A 6,212-nucleotide genomic window follows, 5' to 3' on the forward strand; every position below is an offset into this window, starting at 1 on the left:
CACCCCAAAAACCCCCCATCCCCTTTTAACCCCCCCAAAAATAAATCTCCCCAAACTCACCCACGCAGGAGCCGTTGGCGCGGCGGAAACCTTTGGGGCAGGGGTGCTGCCCCACGGCGGGGGGGTTCGCTGCAAATGGGGGGGGTAGGGGGGGACAAAGTGAGCCCCCCCCCCACACCGCAGAACCCCCCCCAACCCCATAACCCCAAAAAAACCCCCGCTGCCTTACGGGGGTTGGCGTCGCAGGGCTGGCACTCGTGCACCCCCCAGGCCACGCCGGCCCCCCGGCAGCAGACGTCCTGGGTGCGCAGACCGGGCAGGGGCGAGCTGCACTGCACGGGGCGGGGGGGTCGGGGGGCGCCGGGACCCCCCCCGTGTCCCCATGTCCCCCCCCAGGTCCCCTTGTCCCCACCTGGATCCCCAGGTCCCCCTCCGTGTCCCCACCACGTCCCCAGCCCCACATCCTCGGCCACCTCCCCGTGCTCACGGTGCCATCCCCATGTCCCCACCCCAATGTCCCCATCCCCATGTCCCCATCCCCATCCCAATGTCCCCATCCCCATGTCCCCATCCCCACCCCAATGTCCCCATCCCCATCCCAATGTCCCCACCCCAATGTCCCCACCCCAATGTCCCCATCCCCATGTCCCCATCCCCACCCCAATGTCCCCATCCCCATCCCCATGTCCCCATCCCAATGTCCCCATCCCCATGTCCCCATCCCCACCCCAATGTCCCCATCCCATCCCAATGTCCCCACCCCAATGTCCCCACCCCAATGTCCCCATCCCCATGTCCCCATCCCCACCCCAATGTCCCCATCCCCATGTCCCCATCCCCACCCCAATGTCCCCATCCCCATCCCAATGTCCCCACCCCAATGTCCCCATCCCCATGTCCCCATCCCCACCCCAATGTCCCCATCCCATCCCAATGTCCCCACCCCAATGTCCCCACCCCAATGTCCCCATCCCCACCCCAATGTCCCCATCCCCATGTCCCCATCCCAATGTCCCCATCCCTGTCCCCATGTCCCCATCCCCGCCCCCAAGTCCCCATCCCCATCCCCATGTCCCCCATCTCCCCAGGCACAACTTGTGGCCATTTCCTCAAGTCCTATCATTAGTTATCTGAGAAAAGAGGCTGACCCCCTCCTCATCACAACCTCCCTTCAGGAAGTTGTAGAGTACAGTGAGGTCTCCCCTGAGCCTCCACTTCCGCAGACCAACCACCCCCAGCTCCCTCAGCCGCTCCTCACAGGACTTGTGCCCCAGGCCCTTCCCCAGCTTTGTAGCCCTGCTCTGGGCACACTCCAGGGCCTCGATGTCCTTCTGGTACTGAGGGGCCCAAAGCTGAGCACAGCACCTGAGGGGCGGCCTCACCATGTAATACACAAGAAATGTTTGTTCATTGTCTTTTGTATTATAAAAACAAGGAGTTCCGTTTGAGGAGCAGGAGTTGCAAAAGCTCCCTGCTGAAGTAAGGAGCTGGATAATACTTGGCTAGACACTATGAAAATTCTTTTGCTTAATGTAACAAAAAAGAGAACCCCCTCCCCTTCTCTCCTTCTGCATCTCAGTTGCCTCTTTCGTTCAAAGACCCTGCTGCAAAGCTCATGTAACCATCTCCTGATAAGTTGTTAAACTAGTGTATCAACATCCTGCCTTCCTGTCTCACGCTGGGCCAACATGACCAACTAAAAAAAGAAGTTGAACCACAACGCCGAGGAAGACTACGGCCTTCATCTTCACGACCACCAGAGGGACAGAGACGACCCCCTAGCAACAGTGCACACAGTCGCAGAATATACCAGGATGTGCTGCGTAATCCCGGAATTACCAAGATATAAAAAGGGACCCTGGGGGGGGTGAGGTGCGTGCCGTTGGTGGAGCCGAGACTCCGTTGCCGCCCAGCGCTGTTTTGCTTGCTGTTGCTTACTCAATAACTTCCTTTCTATTATTAATACAATGCTCTCTGAAAATTAATTAAGGGGGCAACTTATAACACTGGGGAGCTCTGCTTGGGCATGGCTGGTGCGGCTGGTGGCGAAAGTGGGGTGGCTGGCGGGCAGCCTGCGATGGCAACCGATTGCGTTGCCCTTCACGGGCACCAGGCCTTGCAGCTGCCCCTGAGCAGCTCCTCTGGGAAGGATCCAGCGCTGAAGCATCTCACAGTGCTGGGAGCTCCCTTCACATCGGCCACGCTAATGCTGAAATTCCTCCTGTCCTCCTCCCTGCCAGGCGTCCAGCCAGGTGCGGGAGCACTCCATCTGCCTCTTCCAAGCCGTGGTGGAGGCTGTGCTGCGGCAAAGGACAAAGAAAATGAAGAGGACGGTGCACAGGAGCCTTCTCCCACTCTACGTTCATATGAGAGACCAGAGTGAGAGCGTAGCAAAGGTACAGATCTCAGAGCTGAGCAGTTATGTGGGCAAGGGTGTGCTGATGCCACAGGGTTGCTCTGGGGGATCACAGAATTTCTAGGTTGGAAGAGACCTCAAGATCATCGAGTCCGGCCTCTGATCTCTTGCTGTGATCTCTGGGATCTCTCTCATTGTGAGCTGCCTCCGATGGTGGCTGTCCCGTGGCCTTGCCTTGGCCACTGAACCCAGTGCACGCTGCCCCCCACCACAGCCTCCCATAACGCGCTGGGAAAGGCTCGCAGCCCTGCCAAGAGGAGGGGACAGAGGGTCTCCTTCCCAAGGCTGTGGTGCCATCTCCCAACCTCTGCTGCTCCGCAGGCCTCTGGGGAAGCTCTCGCTGTGGCTGCAGAGTTTCTGCGATGCAAGGAGCTCAAGCGCTTGGCCCAGACAGAACAGACGTGGAGGATCGAAGAGTTCTTGGTAAGGACCCACATTGGTTTGCCCCAGCTGGGCAAACGCGCCCGGCCAGAGCCCGCTGCCTGCAGCCGCATCCTCGCTCCCTTCCTGCCAGCACAGAGCCCCAGGGGGCTCTTCTGGAGGCCCCTCTGCCCTCCCTGCCCCCAGAATGCTGGAGGAGACCCTGGAGAGGGTGTGCAAGCCCCGTGACCCTGCGTTCTCTCTCTCTCCAGCTGCAGCAGGACAGAGGCAGAGTAGAAGAATACCTGCAGCAGAGCCAGCCCTACCTGCAGGACACTCAGACCCTTTTGCGACTTGAGGCCGTCAGATTCATTGGTGAGCCCAGCCCCTGGGTCCCTCTTGGGGCAGCCTTTGGCAGCCCCAGGCACTGCCCTGTTGCCCTCAGAGCCCCCCGACTGGGCCCTTGCTCCAGGGTGCAGGAGGGGGCACAGCCTGGCTGGCCAGGCCAGGGGCTGCGCTGCTGGGAGCGTGCTGGGGAGCGGGGCTCTGATGGGGTCTCTGTGTCTAGGTCTTGCTGCGCGCTACTGCGAGGACCAGAATGAGGAGAAGCTGAATGAAATCCTCAGCGGTGAGTGAGGGCAGTGTGGGGTGTGCTGGGGCTGGGGGGACAGCGGCAGAGGCCCCCGTGCCTTGCCCTGCTCCAGGGAAATGCTTCGGGGCGGAGGAGCAATGCAGCCATAGGAACGAGGGAGAGGAGACGGGGTAGCCTGTGGTGTCAGGGAATGGCCTCCCAGCCTGGAGCTGGGCAGTGCCGCTGAAAGGGTTGAGTGTCCCTGAGGAAGAGTCAGGGGAAAGGGCAGTAAGGCTGACAGAAGGTGGGAGCCTGTTGTAGAGCACGCAACCAGGACGAAGAGGGAGATGAGACAGCCTACAAGCAGCTAGGAGCAGGGTCACGATTGCTAGCCCTTGCTCTCATGGGGAAGCACAATAGCGAGAGGAAAGAGTCCAGGAGATTCCTGGAGTGTGTGAATCCTCCCAAGGGATGGAGGCAGGTGGTGAGGGAACCAGCTTGTGAAGGTGCCCCACTTGACCTGTGGTGCGCAGGTGGGGAAGGACTGGTGGCTGCATTTGGGACATTGCTGAGCAGCAGCTTTCAACGGATTCCTTTGTCCCTCCTGCTCCTCCTGGCCTGGGGAAGAGTCGAGTGGGGCTGGCATGCTCTGCAGGGGATGCCTGGGGATCTCTGCAAGGAGTGGGTTTTCATCTCTGCTCTTCTTTCTTTTGCAGTCCTCCAGCCTTCAGAGAAAGACCCGGAACCCATGGTCCGTTCCCTGGCAGTTCAAACCATCCTGATCCTGATGTCAAGGCATAACGCAATGTCAGGACGGAGATTTCCACTGCCGTGTTGCCGCTAGCCCCGCAGCAGTCCTCAAAAGAGCAATATGTATTTTAATAGAACTAGGTTGTTGTCTCGTTATTCCAGCAGCTCCTTCACAGTGACTCGGTGCCATGACGCTGAGCTAACTTGGAGGCCACCAAGGACATCTTTTCCCTGGGCCCGGTGACTGCATGGCGCCTACTCAACCAGTGAAAGAGTCACAGAACCCTTGCGCTTGGAAAAGGGCCTTCAGCTCAAGTCCAAGCGTCAGCTAACACCACCAGGCCCACCACAAAACCACGGCCCTTAGCGCCAAGTCCACGCATTTCTTTAATAGCTCCAGGCCTGGGACTCCAGCAGTGCCCTGGGCAGCCGGTTCCACCCTTTGCATGAAGAAATTCTTCCTGACATCCCATCCTGTGAGTCCACCTGTGGTAGGTGCGCCCAGGTAGAAGAACTGCTCAGCCTCCTGGCAGAGCTTCGGGAGGAGGTGGGCAGGCTGAGGAGCACCAGGGAGTCGGAGAAGGTTGAACTGTACTGTGCCAGCCCTGGGACAGATGCATCAGGCAGACACAGCAGAGGAAATGGAGGATCCCCTAGCCTCTGGCCATCAGGCAGAAGGAGTGCATCTCAGTGACGAAGGGATGGAAGTTTAGACCTGCTCGGGGCAGCAGGCGAACCCCTCCTTGCCTACCTCACCTTCCTTTCAGGTGCCCTGAAACAACAGACTCTGGAAGTAATGGACACACAAACGATGATGTGCATGAAGGTCCATCCAGGTTGGAGGGGTTTTCTAGGGCAAGTCAGCCTTCCCCAGTATCACGACCACCTCCATCAAGAAGAAGAGAAGGGTTACTGTCATAAGTGACTCCCTTCTGAGCAGAACAGAGGGCCGCATATGCCGGCCTGACCCAACCCATGGAGAAGTCTGCTGCCTCCCAGGAGATCAGGGTAAAAGGTGTTTCTGGAAAGCTCGCTTGCCCCGTAAGGCCCTCTGAGCATCATCCATTATTGTTCTGTCCTGACAGAATCTTCTAAGTGGCACACCAAAATGGGAGGGAGTGTGCGCTAGCGAGATCCTTCGGCCTGCTCCATGCCACGCTGGGTACACTGGAGCACATTTGGAATGTTTCTGCACCGATGCACCCAGCATGAGGGACAAGCAGGAGGAGCTGGAAGCTTCAGCTCCATCCCAGAACAAGCGAGACTTGGTGTGCTGTGATGACGGGTATGGGCTCTTCAGGAAGGATAGGCAGGGCAGGCGAGGCAAGGGGCTGGCACAAGGACGTGGCCGAGAGCTTCTGGGTAAGGATTAAGGGAGAAACCAATCACTTGGATGTTGCAGTGGGTGTTTGCGATACCAATGAATTATTCGCTAAGGAACTAAGAGAGACCTCTCTTAGCTCAACTGCCCTTGTCCTGATGGGGGACTTCAACTTGCCAGACGTTAACTGGGAAGACCACACAGCTGATACAAGCAGGTCCAGGAGATTCCTCACACACCTTGATGACAACTCCTTGGTACAGCTACTGAGGGAGACAACAAGGAAAGGTGCCATCCTAGACCTGTTGCTTGTGTTATAAATGGCTCAGTCTTCAAAATAGGATTATAATCAAAGTTTACAATTTATTAAAGGAATAGAGGTAAGCAAACAGCGCTGGGTGCGCCGGGAGTCTCTGCTCCACCAGGACGCACACCAGTTACATCAAGCAGCTGACTTTTATGCTCCTAGGCTGATACATATTCATTACTACTTCTAAAAAAATGGGTTATTATAATTAGCATCCGGGATCCAAACCCTCCTACTGGAGCATGCGCATCAGTCTCTGGTGGTCCCCCTGGGGGTCTCTGGGGATCTTTCATGCTGAAGGCTCATAGTCTTCCTCTCAGTTTTTTTTTCTTGTCCTTCCCCTTTGTACTCCTTGGCAGCATGTCAAAAGCTTACACAGCGTTCCCTGCAAGTTTTGTCTTCTAGCCATCCTTCAGCTTCTTTCTTCTCCTTAATCTCCTGGCCGCCTGGCCAGATATCAGGGGCTTGCATAGTGTCCCATTCAGAA

Source organism: Anas platyrhynchos, chromosome 33 (genome assembly GCF_047663525.1).
Source record: "Anas platyrhynchos isolate ZD024472 breed Pekin duck chromosome 33, IASCAAS_PekinDuck_T2T, whole genome shotgun sequence".
Taxonomy (NCBI): domain Eukaryota; kingdom Metazoa; phylum Chordata; class Aves; order Anseriformes; family Anatidae; genus Anas; species Anas platyrhynchos.